The sequence below is a fragment of the Vombatus ursinus genome, unplaced genomic scaffold (genome assembly GCF_900497805.2).
Source record: "Vombatus ursinus unplaced genomic scaffold, bare-nosed wombat genome assembly UNPS02014926.1, whole genome shotgun sequence".
Taxonomy (NCBI): domain Eukaryota; kingdom Metazoa; phylum Chordata; class Mammalia; order Diprotodontia; family Vombatidae; genus Vombatus; species Vombatus ursinus.
In genome coordinates, this window is record NW_020954704.1 from 105,057 (window position 1) to 124,581 (window position 19,525).

The 19,525-nt window shown below is 38.1% G+C and overlaps 1 protein-coding gene across 2 annotated transcripts in view; it reads left to right on the plus strand.

Annotated features, from left to right (window-relative positions):
- DCAF5 (DDB1 and CUL4 associated factor 5) overlaps window positions 1–19,525 on the plus strand; it is a 129,481-nt gene that overhangs the window by 79,967 nt on the left and 29,989 nt on the right. The gene's annotated exons all lie outside the window — the stretch shown is intronic.

Below are 19,525 nucleotides of genomic sequence, written 5' to 3' on the forward strand. Positions count from 1 at the left end.
CATAGATCCTTTATAAAGGAATTATGGAAGGGCATGGGCAAAAATGACATAGTGAAGAAGGCCTGGATGGGTTGTGATATGCACTAACGAATATTCACATTGAAGACACACTGAAGCATATTTTATTGCCAGTTCTTTTATTGATCTCTTACACTTCACAAATTAATAATCCATTATCTAAAAATGAAATTAATGTGGAGAAACTAGAACCAGGATGCAAAGCCTAGTGAATCCACTTTAATTGTCTCCATTTAAAAGAGCTTTTTAAAGATATCTGAGCTCATCTAACTAATCAAACATGAGAAAAGTGACTTGCCCAATGTCACAAAACTAGGTAGTGGCAGAATGAGGATCAGAATTCAGGTCTTCTGACTCTTCCCATTTCAGTATTCTTTTTAGACCACCAGAGACAACTTCTTTTTCCTTTTTCTTAGTATGTCTTTCCTATCATTTTAAGGGAGTAAGAGAGAATATGACTTGCTACAGAATAGTTTTCCCTTTGAGATTCTCCCATGAGGCTTTACAAATAGTGGTATTTCATCTGGAGCACACTCTCTTACTATTGCTTGCAAGGACACAGTTTCAGGATTGTTCTTATTGGAATTCATTAATTATTCCAGGTTTAATAGCTTCCATCTTCAGATCATATTAAAGTAAGCAAACTATTGGTATCATTCTGACTCTGTTAGCCAGTGACACTGAGCTTCAACAGCACTTCAAGTAGATACAAAAAATATATTAGTCTGTAAAAGTGCACATGCTTGTTTGTGTCAGGCCACTCTGTGTCTGGGCTGCATAGAGTATTATTATAATATTAACATTCTTTTTGTCTATCCTAACTTTTTAAATTAAATTACATTCTTATTGATGTCTTTCATTCTTTACATTTTTAATTACCTCCATTTCCCGTGGTATTCTTTTCTCTACTCATTTCCAGAGAATCATCCTTTATAATAAAGAATTTTTAAAAGAGGAAGAAAAAAAATTCAGCAAAACTAACCAAAATTTTAAAAAAATTTACCATATATCATAACTGTAGTCTTCTATCTCTTCAAAGAAGTTGGGGAATTGAGGGAAAAGTTGTCTTCTTATACCTTTTCTTTAGGGCCAAGCTTGGTCATTATAATTTTGCAGTTTTCAGTTTCTGTTTGGTGGTAGTTGTTAATATTGTTGCAGTCATTGCATATATTGGTCCTGCTTATTTCAACTTGCATTAAAAAAATGCAAGTTCACTTTTCCCTGTATTCATCCTGTTCTTCATTTCTTATAGTATCTTATAGTATACTATAGTATAGTATATCTCTTTTTATTCTAAACTCCTGTAGGTCATCATCTAAACCCCATTCCCCTCCCCCTCCCCCTCACTTCTTATTCCACCCTCCTCAACTCTCCCACCCCAGAATTCTAACCAAACACCACCTACCCCTTCCATTGTGCCTTCTGGAGTGCATCCTCCATAGGCAACAAGCTTCTCTTGATCCTAAATCTTTTCCTCTCCCAGTCCTTCCATCTCCTAGCTATTATTGAAACCTGTTCTCTCCTCTGATGAAACAGCCTCCCTAGCCACCCTTTCCAGTACTGGTTGCACCTTCACTCATTCTCCTTGGCTCACTGGTCAAGGCAGGAGAGTTGGAATACCCCTTTCTCCCCATTGTCTCTTCCAGGTTCTCCCCCGTCTCCATCACTCATTAATCTTTTCATATCTACTACCCAATCAAAATCCTGGTAGCTATTGTCTAGAGCCATTTTTTTTTTTGTTGTTGTTTACACGTATTTGGAGGGGTTTGGGGCATATGTTGTCTAAAGACCTCCAGGTTACTTTCCTTCCTTCTTCAATGAGTTTGGGACCTGACTCACGATTTTTTTTTTCTGACTCCTGCCTTTATACTTGGGGATGCCAACATACATAGTGACTCTTCCTTAAAACATCATAACCACTCAGTTCATCAACCTACTCATTTCCCATGACTTATTCCTATACCCCAACTCATCCATGCGCAAAGATGTTCATTCCTCTTGATCTTACCATCACCTACAAGTGTACCACCTCTATGTCCAAGAATTCCAAAAATCATCTTCTTTGACTATAATCTATTGGTTTTCCACTTCTCCCTCTGCCTTCCCTTACCACAGCCTGCTTTTTATCCACACCGTGACTTTCAAATCCTTTGTCTCCTCAGCCTTCTCTCAGGCCATCACCCCTGTACTAGCCACTCTTTTCTGAGTCTTGACCCCTTGGTAAACCAGTTCAGCTCTACACTGTCCTCTTCTCTTGTATTCCTAACCCTCCAGCCCCCTTATTATATCACTGATTACATCCTGCCAAGCCTTAGTCTCAGATCACTCTCACCATCCCCCATGTTTGCATTGAGCAAAGGTGGAGAAAACAATGCAACCCTTCTGAGTGGGCCTACTGCAGACTTATGTTACACAATCTCGACTGGTCCTCCCTGCTGCTGGGCAATCCTGTTATCACTATCGCACTCTCCACAGTGGCTCTTCCAAACCCTTTCATCCCTTTTCAAACCTTCTATGGCTCCACCACCCCTACCCCCACCCTCTTAGCTGAGAATATTGCTTCATATTTTACAAAAGAAAAAAAAATTGAGACCATTCACCAGGAATAACCCTAACCCTTCTACTTGCTCAAGCAATCCCATTCCATCTCACCTTATCTCCTCCAACAGGTTGCCCTCTCTCACATCCTCATTCTGTCACTTATTTTTGATCTTTCCCACTCTCTTGGCTGCTTCTTTACTGCTTGTAAACATGCCCATGTCTCTGTCTCTCTTCACCCACCCCTTCAGCCCCCGTCTTGAAAAAACCCTCACTTGATCCTTCCATCCCCATTAACTATCCTCCTATACATACTCTTTTGCTCTTAGTACCCAAACTCCCTGAAAAAACCATCTATGATAAGTGCCTCCACTTTCTCTTCTTAATCTCTTACAATCCAGTTTGCATCCTTGTCATTCCATTGAAATTGTTCTTTCCAAAGTTACGAGTGATTCCTTAATTGCCAAATCCAGTGACCTTTTTTCAATCCTCATTCTCCTTAACCTGTGTGCAGCCTTTGACACTGTTGATCCTCTTCTTCTCCTTGATACTCTTTAGGTTTTCAGGACATCACTCTCTCCTGGCTCTCCTACATCTCTGACCAGTCCTTCTCTGTCTCCTTTTCTGAATTCTCCTCCAAATCATTTCCTCTAAACCATAAGTAACCCTCAGAGTTCTGTCCTGGGCTCTCTTCTCTTCTCCTTCTGTACTATTTCACTTCATCAGCTTCCATGGATTTAATTACCATTGCTAAATTGATGATTCTCAGTCCTACCTATTTTGCCCTAACCTCTCTGCTGACCTCCAATCTCACTTCTCCAACTGCCTTTCAGACACTCACATTGGATGTCCAATAGACATTAAACTCAATATATCCAAAATGGAACTCATTATCTTTCCCCCTAAACCCTCCCCCCTGCTAACTTCTTTGTTATTGTTAAGGCATCACCATCCTTCTGGTGTCTCTCAGGCTTTAATACACATATTTTTTACTCAGTTGATCATATCCATTAATTTTGTTTATGCAGAAGCTTTTAATGTCTTGTGATCAAAACTATTTTATTTTTATCTCTTGTAATCACCTATTACTTGCTTTGTTACAAATTTGTCCCCCACCCCAACCTGTTTCTCTTCTAATTTCTTCATGGTATTATTTTTAATATTGAGATTATGCATTCATTTTTATTAATTGTGTTATATGATGTAAGATACTGGTCTCAGCCCAATTTCTACCATGCCCAACTATTCTTGCCAAATATGGAGTTCTTTGCTAGGTAATTTGTGTTTTGGAGTTTATTAAACATGAAATTATTGAGTTCAGTTATTTCTCATCCTTGTGTAGTTTGTTCCACTAATCCACTTTTCTATTTTTAACCAGTACTAAATGGTACAGATAATTATTGCTTATAATATGGTTTGAAATCTGGAAGTACTATTCCCCTTGCAGTGGGAGAAGGGAAGAGAATAAGGATTTATATAGCACCTGTGTTACAGGTACTGTCCTAAGCACTGTTTACAAATAATAACTCATTTGATCCTCACAGTAACCTTGAGAGGTAAGTGCTCTTATTATCCCCGTTTTACAGTTGAGGAAATTGAGGAAGATAGACGTTAAATGCCTTGCCCTGAGTCACATAGCTAAGCAAGTGTCTGAGGCTGGATTTGAATTCATATCTCTCTGATTCCAGGCCCACAGTTGAATATACTATGCCACCAGCTGTGTCACTACTACCTTCTAAACTATTTCCCTGATATTCTAGATTTTTTGTTTTATTCCTCTAAATTAATTTTATAATTATTTCATCTAGCTCTGTAAAGCATCTCTTTAGTAGTTTGATTGGAATAGTATGAAATCTGAAAATTAACTTTGATATTTTTTCATTTTTATTTTAATGACTCTGCCCAGCCACAAACACTGAAAATTCCTCCAATTATTTAAGTTCCATTTTTTTAAAAAGAATTATTTAATTGTATCTATGCAGGTATTGAGTATGCATTCATAGAAATAAACAAAAAGGATAAATCCTTCAAATTAGCCAAAGGGTTGACAAATTATAATGGAGGTTATGAATGGAGTAAAAGAGCCCATGAGAATAGGGTTGCATCATTGTAATTGGGGACTTAAAAGAAGAAGGAAATTTTTTTTTTGGTGAGGCAGTTGGGGTTAAATGACTTGCCTAGAGTCACACAATTAGTGAATGTTATGTGTCTGAGGCTGGATTTGAACTCAGGTCCTCCTGACTCCAGGGCCAGTGCTCTATTGTGCTACTTAGCTGCCCCAAAGAAGGAAATTTTTAAAAAATATTTAAAATATGATACTAAAGGAATAAATACATGAAAACACAAGCTTCTCCATAATTTCATATATGAATGGACTAAACAGTACAGTATAATAAAAGACAATGGCAGAATGGATAAGAAATTAATACTTTACAATGTGTTACTTGCAAGAAACACATCTAAAAAGCAAAGAGGTACACAAAATCAAAATGAAAAGCTATAGCAAAATTTACTATGCATCAGATGAATCTAGAAAATATCTGGAGTTGTAATCATTCTGTTAAAATGAAAACTATCATTACAGAGAAATAGGGAAATTGCCTTATGCTTTAAGGAACCGTAGATATTAAACAGTCAATATTAAACACACATGTACCAAATGACATAATATCTAAATATATATAAAGGAAGAAAGTATCTGAATTGCAAAAAGGCAGTAACACATTAATTGTAAAAAATGTAAACAAAGTGGAGAATAGGAAGCTAAACAGATTGTTGAATCATATAAGATTAAATGATTTATGATGTTTTCTGATCAGAGCCACTAAAGATATAAATTTCTCAGTACCACATAGATGACATTTTTGTAAAAATATAAATAGATTAAATATATAAAATTTTACGTAAAAATATAGACTAAAAATAGACTATTATGTCACAGAAGTTAAAAAAAAAACTAAAATAGCAGAAAGACTAAACATCCTTTACAAACCATAACACAATTTTAAAAATTATCGGATAATAAATTTCTCATATTTAACTGTGGACAATAATGACACACTATTATAAAAACAACTATGTGAAAGACAATGATAATGAAAAGACAACATACCAGAGTTTCTGGAATTCAGCTAAAACAATCATCAAAGGAAAAATTATATTCTTAAAAACATTAACTATTTTGTTAAGTATTTGTTTAAGTTATTTGTTAAGTTATTAAGCTATTAGATATTTGTTAAGAGTATTAATGAACTGGATATGCAGTTTTAAAAATTAGAAAGCAAAGAGCAAATCTTGAAAACTAGAGAAGTTGATAAATTCTAAATTTAAAAGAGTACAAATACTGATTTTTAAAAATCTAATTTAAAAATATGAAAAGCTGATACTTCAAAAAAAAAGACTAACAATGTTCTTTTTTTATTAGATTGCTAATGGTTTATAAAGGACAGGAATATAAAATGAACAAAGTAAAATCAGAACAGAGAAGCAATTAAAAAAATTCTTAGAACCTACTATAAAAGGAACCATGACCAAAGTCCTTTTCTAAGAGATGGTTATAACCCTAATATTTATACTGAGGAAATAATGAAAGAAAATTATTGACCAATATCATTAATGACTATTGAAACAGAAATTTCTCCCAAAAATGATTCACTGTTATCAAATTGGACATACACCAGGAATGCAAGAATTGTTCAACATTAAGAAAACTTTTAACATTATTAATATATTAAAAACAAAAACATAGTTATATCAATAAATGCGAAATAACCCTTTGTCAAAGTGTAACATTTATTTATGCTATTAAAAAAAACTTCCCCGGGCAGCTAGGTGGCGCAGCCCTGGAGTCAGGAGGACCTGAGTTCAAATGCGGCCTCAGACACTTGACTCTCACTAGCTGTGTGACCCTGGACAAGTCACTTAACCCCATTGCCTAGCAAAAATTAAAAAAGAAAAAACAATCTCCCAAATATAGTCATAGAAGATAAAATAGAATCATTATTAATATGATAGAAAGTATCTGAAACAAAAAGCAAGCATTAAATTCAGTGGGATACACTAGACACATTCCCAATTTTATAGGAATAAAACAGTTACTTTTCCCCTGCTTCTACTTGATGTAATTATTATTATTAATTATTAATATTATTGCTACCTTGGTAGCAAGAAGATGAGAAGGAAATTAAAGACATAAAGATAGCCAAAGAGCCAAAGAAGAGACAAAACTATCCTAGTTTACTTAGAAAATTCTATGGAATCAGCAGGAAACTAGTTGAGACAGTAAGTAGCTTCCTCTACTTTTGGCTGCCAGGGTAATTTTTCTGAAAGCATAGCTCTGACCATGACTGGCTCCCTATTACCTTCAGGACCAAATAACGAATCTTGTTTAGCATTTAAAGCATAATCTAGCCCCCTCCTACCTTTGCATTCTTCTTGCCTCTCATTTTCCTCCACCCACTCTGTGATCCAGCTACGTTGGCCTTCTTGCACTTCTCTGAACATGATACTCCATCTCCCCTGTCCATTCTTTTGCACTGGCTGTCCCTCATGCTTGGAATTCTCTGCCCCCTCACCTTCACCTCTTGGTTTCCTGACTTCCTTCAAGACACAGCTCAAATCCCACCTTCTGTAGAAGACGTCTCCCTGTTCCTCCAGATGCTAGTTCCTTCCCCTTTCAGATTACCTTTTGTGTATTTTGTACATACCTTGTGTGTACTTAGTTATTTACATGTTATCTATTAGTTATTTGCATATTATCTATCCCAATAGAATACATTTTTGATCCTTGCGGTTAGGGGGACTGTTTTTGTCTTTCTTTGTATCATCAGCATTTAGCACAGTGCTTGGTACCTAGTAAGAGCTTAATAAATGTTTGTTGACTTGATTAAACTTGCAGGCTACAAAATACTTGCAAAAATCAATTGCCTTTCTATATAGCAATAACACAATCTGTTGTTGTTGTTCAGTCATGTCCGACTTTCTGTGACCCCATTTTTGTGGTTTTCTTGGCAAATATGCTGGAGCAGTTTGCCATTTCCTTCTCCAGCTCATTTTACAGATGAGAAATTGAGGCAAACAGGGTTAAATGACTTGCCCAGGGTCACACAGCTAGTAAGTATCTGAGGCCAAATTTGAACTCATTAAAGTGAGTCTTCCTGATACCAAGCCCAGGGCCCTATCCTAGCTTCACCTAGCTGCCTCAGAGGCAGTAATAGAAAAAGTTCGTTTATGATTTACTATTCCTTGACTCATGGGCAAGAGATTATTATCTTTAGGGGTCTGTTTCTTCTTTTCCCTTAACATGTCCGTCATTCTTAATGTCCCCCTGAATCACAGCAAGGTAATATCTCCCCCTAAATTTTGGAGGTTTAATTTGTGTTGCCTCTAATAGCCCTTCTCCTAGGAGAAATAACTGCAACTTGTCTTAAGCACTGGAAAAGAACGTGATGATTTCAGGTTTTTCTAGTATACATATTTTAAGTACATTTTAGGATTTTTCCCTTATTTATTTAAGTCAGGAGACTTGACTGCCTCTGATCACTTTGTCTGTAAATTAGAGGGTTGGATGCTCTTAGATGATCCCTGAGGTCTCTGGCTGTTCTAGTATTCTCAGCCCCTCACAACATTCGCTTTAGTGATGTGAGAAACCAGCAGATGGGCTTCCTCTGCTTCTGTGAAATATCATTCCATCAACAGGTATGAGAGGAAATTTGATATTTGATGAGAGGAAATTCACAGCTCAATTATTCTGATATGTTTTACTTTGAACCTGTCTCATGTAGTGGCCTACTAGTTCCCACGTCCTGTTGAAAGTAATCAGATTTGACAATGTCTCTTCCCATTCAGTAAACTCCAGTGACTTTTTATTGTCTGTAAAACAAAATATAAATATTTGCTTTTTCACAACCTGTCCACATCCTATATTTCCAATCTCATTGTACACTATTCCTCTTCTCATATCTTGTCTCTGTTCCTTTATACTGGTTATACCCCAATCATGAAATGCTCTCCTCATCTCATTCAGTCCTGCTCTGGCTTCAAGACAAGCCTTAAGCAACACCTACCATAAGAAGCCTTTCTTGATCTATTCCCCCTTGCTTCATCTGCTAATCACTATCTTTATTTATTTATTCTGTAGATACTTCTGTAAGTACATGTTTCCTTCCCCACTCCACCACCCCCCCACCCCCAATGAATGTAAACTCCTTTAGTAAAAGGATTGTCTTGTTTTTTTGTAGTTGCATTCCAAGCACCTAGCAACAGTGCCTAGAATATAGTAGGTACTTCATACATACTTGTTGATTGAAGCTTCTGTGTAAAAGATTGATCATTGGAGTGCCTCAGACCTGTTTGAAGTACACACAATGCTTTTTCTTTTAAGCCTAGTCAGTATTTGGGTACCAGGGATTCATGGTGGCCACATCTTCTGGATTTAAAATATTTAACAAAGGGTTAACTTGTATCCTGTGAGTCAAATAAAAATGGCCTTGAAAATATGGCACAGCCTCAGACATTACATCACCACCCAACCTTTCTGTTGATATTACACGGATACAGCCAGGGGCTCAGGAATTCACCACCCTCTGCTCTTAAGGCTATTGAAGCTTCCTAATAAAATTGCTTTTCTTCTGTTTATTACCTTACCAGGTAACATGGTACTAGTTAGGAATTAGCTCAGTTTGTGGCCTGAAACTTCAAATTCCACACCCCTCCCCCTACTCCCATCCCCCTTGCCACACACATGCACTATCAGAACTAAAGATAAGTTTGTCAACGGAACCAGCTTCAGCTTATGGGCTGTCATTGATCTGCATCTGTGTAGGCTTTTGTTAGTTTTCAAAGCTCTTTCACATTTACTATCTCATTTGATTCTTAGGAGTAGAACAACTCTCTTCCCTTTTTGACAGCTGAAGACAGCAAGGCACAAAGTAGATATGTGTGCTTAAGACTACATGTTATAGCCTCCACCAATATCTCCAAGCCTTTCCTGCAGATTTGCTCCTATCTGTATTACAGAGAAACTATGTCTTGGTGGCTTTGGTCTGTCTGATGAGTGTTGAATACCGGAAGTGATAGTGATATTTTATGAGATTTGTGAGATTATCAGGAATCTCCCTTTCTACACAAGTAATTCAAGAGTAAGTTGGTTTTTGAAAGGAGAAAAATAAATACCTATTGTCACATATCAGTTCATTGCCTTCAGAATACTAAGAGCTGGAGTGTGAAATATTTATAGTATGTTGCGTGGGGAAATTGTGGGTTGGATCAGATTTATAACTGTTTGGACTCTGCTTTTTTCTGGAAGCAAATGGAATTGACCAGCCAGTTAAATAGCATAGGCAAAGACTTCATTTTGAATGCAGGCCTCATAATATATGCAAAGTCACACAGTAATTATCAGAGGCTGGATTTGAACTTAGGTCTTTCTGACTCCAGGCCCAGTCTACTATCCACAGGGCCACCCCACTGCCATAATTAGCAGAAATCTGAAGCCTGACCTCTGCCAGTTTCTGTAACCACCACTGCTCTCCACTCCACCTCCTCCTTACCACTTCCACAGTCCCATTTTTTACAAGTCCCAGTGGACTTTGTACACCTCCACTATTCTCCAGCATTTAGCTTTCTAAAAACTCTGCCTGCCCCATCATGATCTCAAACCTTTAGTGCTTCCTGATGAAAGATGGGGGCCTTCTCATTGAATATACATTCTTAACATTGAAAGAGGCAAAAGTATCTCCTTCTTTCTGCAATTTTAGAGGCATGCTGAGAGAAAGTTGTAAATCCCTCACTTTCCCCAGATTCTGAAAGGAGTTTTGCCATGTACAGATTGACCTTAAAGGCCTCCTCCTTGTCACCAGCAGCTGTTAGGATATGAGAATGTTCTTGGGCCTTTACTCTCATATCTCCTGCCACTAAAGATGACTCTATGTCCATTATGGAACTTTCTTTTATTGGTAGTAGGACTTTTCCTACTTCATACTTTCAGAGATCATAGAATCACAGTGTGATAGTGATAGATGCTGTTGCTTTCAGCCCTTTCCTCCCTTCTGGAAGGGGCAAAGCTGAATTCTGCCTACGCCTCCACCGTCTCTATGCTGTTCCCCTTCCTTTCTCCAGTGGAAGAAAGTAGAGGGAGGAGGCTAAATCAACCATGTCCTGTTACTATTAGCTCACTCTTAGCTTGGGACATTATAATGGCCCTCAGATCCATATGGCTTTTTTTCTGTAATTTTATGAAGTTTATATCACACAGAAAACTATTCCTAGTACAATAGCTCAGAGTCTCTGGTTAGGAAGATTCCTAACATTTTGACAGAATTTTGGCTCTTTGCCCTAATTAAATTCTTTGTACTTCTGGCTAACCCCAGACTTCTTTATATTTGGGACAAAATCATGATATAGGAAACACTTAGGCAAAAGAAGTGAGCAGGGTGTATGACAATGCCTGTTACTGGACGGACACAAGGAGGAAAAATTGAGGAAAGGTAGACCTTTTGGAACTTTCCTTCAGTCCTTAAAGAAGTGAGTACAACTAGTAGCTTTGGTCCTTGTACTTGGTTCCAAGATGCCTGCAGAGCCCTGATAGTCCCCCTTAGCTGCTCGCATTCTCCTTTCACCTATTGCCACTGGTCACTGATTCTTTCAGGCATAACTTAAGTTCTGGGAAGAGCTTGAAACCCTTCTCCTCAGTTCACAGACTGTGGATATTTCTTTTTAAAACTCCCAGGTGTGACTCAAGTCTCACTTCCAGATCAAAGTTCTTCATACTTCAAATTGTTCTCAGGTTTTTGAGGGAACACTTGTGCATCAGAACTGCAAATTTCAGAAGGCCAGGGAAGCCTCGGATCCGTGTTACACTAAAGTCATAGATTAAGAGTGAGAAGAGACCTTAGGAGGCCATCTAAATTATTTGGATTAATAAATGAAAGAATTCCAGAAGCCTGATTAAGCCAAGGTAGTATTTAGATTGAAGGAAACTTAACATGGTTAAAGTGCATAATAATAATACTCTGTATGTATGAGCATGTGTGAGTCCATGGGTGTGTGCATGCAATGAGCACTTGGGCATGGCCATGAATCCATAAACCTTTAGACACTTTATTGGAAAGCAGTAGAATTTTGATTTTCTCATAACAAAAAAAATCTCCATCTTCAACCGTTTCTGTTACTGAAGATGCTTCTACAAAATTATTGTTGTTTTTTTTTTACGTTTATGACGATGTAAGTTGATCATTACAAATAGAGTATGATTTATGTGACATTTAGCAAGCCTTTATTACATGCAAGTGACCTTCCAGATAACACATCACAAATTTTCACAGTTGTAGTTTGTTTTCTTTTGCTTTTGAGAAAAGGTCAAAGTAAGGCAAGAGAGGCAGGGTGGTAAGGAATAGAAGAACTCTGGTTTGATTTTTATGGCATAGACTTTGCTGTTCCTGGAATCTCTGCTCCAGAGCTATCAGGCTTTCCAGGTCTAAACAATTAATGAGGCATGTCGCTGGAAGATAATTAATTAGTTATTATAGAAAGGGCCTTTGGAGAGCTATTTGGCAATGAACAGTAACTAATAGGCTTCCTTCTCTGTCTGCTGCTGTTGAACCACTGTGTAAACATTTGTGCGGAGAAAAATTGACAAGAATTCCCATCCACAGTGATGGATTTGTGAAGAGACTTTAAGGTAAGCAGCTGTTGTCCATGGATTCACAGCAATCTTTAGTATTTTGCAAGATTCTTTTTCAAATACAGTAGAAAACCTATCCCTTGTGCCCTCCAGAATGTTAATATCTTTTGACTCAAAACTTGCATCCATAGCTAGTTAGTAAACGTTTATTAAATATTTACTATTTGCGAGTCACTGCGCTTAAATGATGGTGATAACAAAGAAAGTAAAAAACAATCCCTGCCTTCATGGAGTGCTCATTCTTTTGAAGGAGATAACATGTAAAATGGTAACATAGGAACAAGATAAATACAGAGTAGATGGAAGATAATGTGAAAAAATGGAAGAAACAAGCATTTGTGGAGACCTAGGAAGGCCTTCCTGCAGAAGGTGGGACTTGAGCTGAGTTTTGCAGAAGGAAGTCAGAGTAACCAGGAGGTAAAGGAGAGGGGTCAGAGTATCCTAGGCATGAAGGACAACCAGTGCAAAGTCAAGAGATGAGTTTCATGTTCATGGAACTGCCACTGTAGCTAGACCATACAGTAAAGTATAAGAAGACTGGAAAGGTAAGAAGGAGTCAGGTTGTAAAGAGCTTTAAATGCCAAACAGAAGTCAATTTATTTGATCCTGGGGCTAATGGGCCACCACTGGAGCTTCTTGAGCAGGGGATGACATGCTCATGCCTGTGCTTCAGGAAAGCCTCCTTGGCAGCTCAGTGAAGAATGGATTGGAATGGTTAGAGACCTGAGGCACGGACATTGGTCATAGGTTGTTGCTATAGTCTAGGCAAGAGGTTCAAACTGGGTTGATTTGTGTGGGAAAAAAGAGGACTTATACAAGAGATTATAAAGGTAAATGGCAAGATTTGTCAACTGATTGAACATACAGGGCAAGAGTGAGGGAGGTGTTGAAAAGTACAAACCTGGGAGACTGGGAGGATGATGATTACTGTTTAAGAGTAATAAGGAAGTTTAGAAGAAGGAAGGCTTTTGGAGGGGGGTGGAGGAAGATGAGTTCCATTTGGACAGATTGAGTTTGAGATGCCGATAGGACATCTAGTTTAAAATGAAGGGGAGGGGCAGGTAGGTGGCACAGTGGATAGAGCACCCGCCCTGGAGTCAGGAGGACCTGAGTTCAAATCCGGCCTCAGACACTTGATCCTTACTAGCTGTGTGACCTTGGGCAAGTCACTTAACCCCATTGCCTAGCCAAAACAAAAAAAGAGAGAGAGAGATGAAGAAGAGAGCATCCAGGATAAGATGGTTAACAGTGTCACTTGCTGCAGAGATGTCAAAAAGGATGAGGACTGAGTAAAGAATCTATTGAGCAATTATAGTAATTTTTCCTTATTCAAGACTTGTTGCATGTGAACATTTAAGATTTACAGAGAATAGATATAAGGGAAGGAGAAATAGTTATTTTGTACAGGAATGTTGAGTCTGAATTCTCAGTTCACTTGAGTTATCCAGAAGTAGCGGTTTGTTTGTATTAATTAGTAATTAATTAATTGTATTAAAGTAATTAGTCTGTGTAAAAATACACTGATTAGTGACAGTTCATGTGCTTTGGTCTCACTGAAAGTTCTATGGTGCTACCTGCTATAGTGCTACACTAGCACCGTAACAAGGAGAGGCTCAGCCTTGCATGAACATTCAACCGGCAAAAAATCTTTGCAGGGGCAGCTAAGTGGCACAGTGGATAGAGCACCGACCCTGAAGTCAGAAGGACCTGAGTTCAAATCCGGCCTCAGACCAAACACTTGACACTAGCTGTGTGACCCTGGGCAAGTCACTTAACCCCAATTGCAATTTAAAAAAAAAAGAAAAGAAAAGATCTTTGCTAATGACTACCCTTCCCAAAGAGAATGTGTAACTTGAGAGGGCTAAAGAATAAAAGGGAATAAAAAGCAATTTAGAGTAAGAGTGTAGGATATTAGAGAAAACTGTCATATAGGAGGGTGGAGGTATTAAGTTTAATGAATTGAGAGAAATTTAGAGAAATGAGAAAATGATGAGGAATAACAGATGAGATAATCATTCTTTGCTTACCTGCCCCCGCCCCACCCTCCCAATCTTGAAATCTGCTCCTATTCTCCCAGTTGAAGTTGATACCTGAACCAGTTAGGGGGCTGAAGGACATCAATGTATATTATATTCCAGTACCTGGACAAGTTAGTATCACTGCACAGCCAGCTACATTAGATAAAAAGAAAAATTGTTGGCCTAGTGACTAGGTTTCCTGCTTTCTGTTTCATGTCAGTAAAGTAGTCTGGCCTGTGTAGCTATAGAGTGATTATTGAATTTGAGTTCTGAGATGGAATGTGCCAAATCCAAAATATGCCCCACTCTTGATATGTCATCACTCACGAAAGGAGCATAATGCATGTACATAGATGTGCATCTGAACTCTTGATTTGGACATTATATTCAGTGATCTACCAAGTCAAATCACATTATGTTCCAGGCTCTCTGAAAATTGTATGTGATTCTTGTTTCTAAGTATATGAGATGAGGTGAAGAAATACTTCTTTAGAAAGAAGTCCAAAAATGGACACAGAAAAGCAGAGAAGTTTTGTTATTATGTTAAATTTAATGTGCACTTTAAAAAACATATGTAACAAGTTGTTTCATATACAGTCCTTTTCTGCCTGTTGTGTATTGAAATATTCATGTTTGTTGATTTTAAACTTATAAAAATTTTTTAAAAGAAATGCTTCCTTTGCTTTCCCTTTCAAATAACAATGTGCTTAATAAATATTTGAATTAAATAGATTTTTAATTCACTGGCAAAGCTGATGTAGAGTCTAAAACATTTTTTTCTCTTCCTGTTATAATCCTGACTTGTTCCTTCCAGGCAAAATGTAACAATTAAGATTCTTCACTGGATGTCAATTGGTGATTTACCTCCCATTATTCAAAATTAGGCCAGATCTAAGAACCAAAAGCCTGGAATTCTTATCCCCACTTTGCTGCAGACTCCATATGGCAGCTTTCCTAGTTTTCTCCCAATATAAAAACAAAAATTACTATTTTTTATTTATTTTTATTTATTATTCCAAAGGAGTGTCTCTAGAGCTAATATAGGTTGTGACCCTTTAGTCATATTGATTTATACAAATGCTCAATATAGAAGAAAACCCCACTCTGGACCACCTTTTTTCCTGACTCTTTACTAGGAAGTATTGGATAGGGGTCATGGTAAGGAAGTGGCATCTTTCCTCAATTAAGGGGACTATCCACTAAGCTTAAGCTTTTCTAATATCATTTGTCATCAATTATCTGAACAATTTGCAGGAAAATGTTTGGAAAATAGGTCCTCCAGATTGTCATCCAGACACACACACACACACACACTCTCTCTCTCTCTCTCTCTCTCTGTCCCTTCCCCCCCCACCCCATGTGCATGCATGTGTGTATACACATACAGAGAGAGAGAGAGTCAGATTGTGTTTGAGTTTGTTGTCAGTGATGATCCATGATCCCCAACTAGAGCATGTGTTGGAAAAGTTGGATCAAGCCATCCATGTTGTCTGATCTATTCTTCCTTGTGACCCCAGCAGGCCAGGGTTTGTTCTTGTTCATGCCCTGATTAAATTCATGACATCATCCTCACAGACCCAAGGTCCTAACCTAGGCCTCTCTGTTGGCAACTTTCTGTGAGATGGATGTCCTTTCTAAGCAGCTTCAGGAACAAATGAACTCACTCAACAAATTGCATTGATACTTTTAAATAAACCCTTACGCTGCATTTTTAGTGCTAGCCTACTTAACGCAGTGAAGCTTTTTGAAAATTTCTGGGTTATGAGTGGTCTCCTTATAGATCGAACAATCCTAGAACTTATTTGTATTTCTGTTTCTCACAGTCGGTAGTGTTCAAAGCAGCCTGCTTTTGATGCTGGAATGCATCCAACAACCAGCTAGCCCCAAAACAACATAAAGTAATTCCCTCGGGGTAGTTTTATTCCAGAGTGTGAGAACCATACCTTGTTTGACTACATCAACAGCAGGTCAAGACCCTTTCTTGGGGGATCATCCTGTCTGCAGACTGTTCCCTTATCGTGAGTGAGGAAGTAGTTCTGAGAAGGAAGCCTGTGCATTCTAAGCATTTTCCACGTATTTTAGGAGCTATGTGATTAAAATCTGTGAGAGAGGGCATTAACAGTGCTCAAGAATTTCTTCCTTCAAAGGCAAGCTTCTGAATCAGCAATGTAAAAGTGCATGCCTTGAAGACCTTTCTCACTAAGTCACAGCCCACACCAACTTCTGGATTGGTTCTTGTGAACAACAGGTCACAAAGGGAGGTTCTGATATTTTCCACCAAAAGTCCAAAGCTTGTTGTGGATCCTTGTCTGCCTGTCATTTCAGGGTTTGTTTGTGGTTTTTTTTTTGCCCCTGAGTAAGGAAATGCAGGTATTGAGAGGGGAAGAAGTAGAAAGGAGAGTTTGAAGCGAATCCTTAGATTGTTTTCAGATTTTGCATGTAAGTGATCACATGTTACTGTGTCCTTGGTGATTAAATCAAGAGTTTGTATTTATGGGGCCTTATTTTTTTTTTTCTTCTAGGCGTGGTGTTCTTGTTGCAGTGATTATCTTCTTTGGTGTTATGGCTTACCATTTATTACTCTTTCCCTAGTCTCTTAATTTACCCAACACGCTTCATCTACCTATTTCATAATTCTTTGCGGTTTGGGGTCTGTCAGCCATCTTTGCTCCTTATTTTTCACCCTCTGCAGCAATGTTTCTCTGCATCAGCTCCAAATATGTGCCTTTGGGATTGAAGCATTCCTTTCCCCAATCCCATCACTTCTTGTGTAAAGAGAAGTAAAGTCCATAGGCTACTGAACTTATTAAACTTGCTGACTGTAACAGGATGGTAACCTGAGGTACAGGAAATGATTAAATGGGTTCCAAAATCAGAACAGTCAAGACTCAACTTCAGGTTTTCTGAACCTTTACTGCTTAGCTTGTTCCTATAACTAAACATTTAACATGGTGCATGACTTGGTTTACTTGACTACATGGAATGAACCATAGAATTGTATTGCTTGAAAGAATCTTAGAGATCATCTAGTCTACATCTCTTTTAAAGTTGAGGAAACTTTGGCAGAAACTAAGTATAGACCAATAGCTCATACCATATACCAAGGTAAAGTCAAAATGAGTACACGATTTAGACGTAAATAAAGAGTGATATCATGGACAAATTAGGGGAGCATGGAATAGTTTACCTGTCAGTTCTGTGGATAAAGGGAGAATTTAGGACCAAACAAGAGAGAGAGAGCATTACAAGATGTAAAACAGATAATTTTTATTATATTAGATTAAAAAGGTTTTGCCCAAACAAAACTAATACAGCCAGGTTTAGAAGGAAAATAGAAAGCTGGGAGAAATTTTTTATGGCAAATGTCTCTGATAAAAGCCTTATTTCTTAAATATATAGAGAACTGAGTCATATTTTTAAAAATACAAGTCATTCTCCAATTGATAAATGGTCAAAGGATATGAACAGGCAGTTTTCAAACAGAAATCAAAGATATTGATAGTCATATAAAAATGCTCTAAAAATCACTATGATTAAAGAAATACAAATTAAGACAACTCTGAGGTAATATCTATCAGACTGGCTAATATGACAGAAAAGGAAAATGATAAATTTTGGAGGGTATGTGGGAAAATTGGGACACTAGTACAGTGTTGGTAGAGTTGTAAACTGATCCAACCATTCTGGAGAGCAATTTGGAGCTATGCCCAAAGGGCTATGAAATTGTACATACTCTTTGATGCAGCAATACCACTGCTAGTCTGTGTCACAAAGAGATTTTTAAAAAAAGAAAAGGAAAAGGATCCATATGTACAAGAATATTTATAGTATCTCTTTATGGTAAAGAATGGGAAATTGAGGGGATGTCCATCAATTGTGGAATGTTTGAACAAATTGTGGTGTATGATTATAATGGAATGCTATTATGCTATGAGAAGTGATCATCAGGGCGGGAGGCAGAGTGGAGCCAAGATGGCAGAGTCAAGGGAGACAGGGACTCGCTTGAGCTCTCCCCCAAAACTCCTCCAAATACCTATAGAAAAATGACTAAACAAATTCTAGAGCAGCAGAAACCACAAAAAGATAGAATGAAACAAATTTCCAGCCCAAGTCAACAGGAAAGGTCTGTTGCACCAGGCTGAGAGAAGAGCGCAGTTCAACACAAGATGCACCCCCCCAGAGTAGGCCTGAGGAGACTGAATCACTGGCAGCTGTGATGGTTTCCAGACTTCTCAAACCACAAATGTCAAAGACAGTTTAGAAGGTCAGCGGGAAAGGTCTGTCAGACCTGGGTGAGAGAAGAGCACTGTCCAGCCCTGGTCCCAGCATAGCCTTCAGGTAGCAGTGGCAGTGGCAGTGGCAGCTGCAGCTGCTGGTGGAGCTTTCAGCCCACAGATGGTGAAAGGACCAAACAACTGATCAGAAGGAGATTAACAGGGGTCTCTTTACTGGCACTGAGGCACGGTTCTGTTGCTTTGCCCATACTTGGATCTGGGTCACAGTCCTGGGGCAAGGAGGAGCACTGAGACCCTCCTCACAGTTCCAGGGCAGAAAAGAGTGCTTGTGGTCACTCATAGACCAGAGCACAAGACAGGAGTAAATACCTGTCCTTAGATCTTACCACCTTGGAAGAACTGAAAGCTTACAGGTCCCTAGAAATATCTCTGAAAACAGCTGCACAAAACTTTTGAAGCTTGGGATAGTACATTCTCCACACTAGAAGCAGAGCCCTACCTTAACAAAGGGTAAAAAAGTTAAGTAATTGACTGGGAAAATGAGCAAACAACAGAAACAAAACTCAGAATGTAGAAACTTACTTTGGTGACAAGGAAGATCAAAACATACAACCCGAAGAAGACAACAAGGTCGAAGCTCCTACATCCAAAGCCTCCAAGAAAAATATGAATTGGTCTCAGGCCATGGGAGAGCTCAAAAAGGATTTTGAAAATCAAGTATGAGAAATAGAGGAAAAATTGGGAAGAGAAATGAGTGATGCAACAAAATCATGAAGAACAAGTCAACAGCTTGCTTAAAGGAGACCCCAAAAAATACTGAAGAAAATAACACCTTAAAAAATAGACTAGACCAAATGACAAAAGAGGTCCAAAAAGCCAATGAGGAGAAGAATGCCTTAAAAAGCAGAATTGACGAGATGGAAAAGGAAGTCCAAAAGCTCACTGAAGAAAATAGTGCCTTAAAAAATAGAATGGAACAAATGGAAGCTCATGACTCTATGAGAAATCAAGAAATTATAAAACAAAACTGAAAG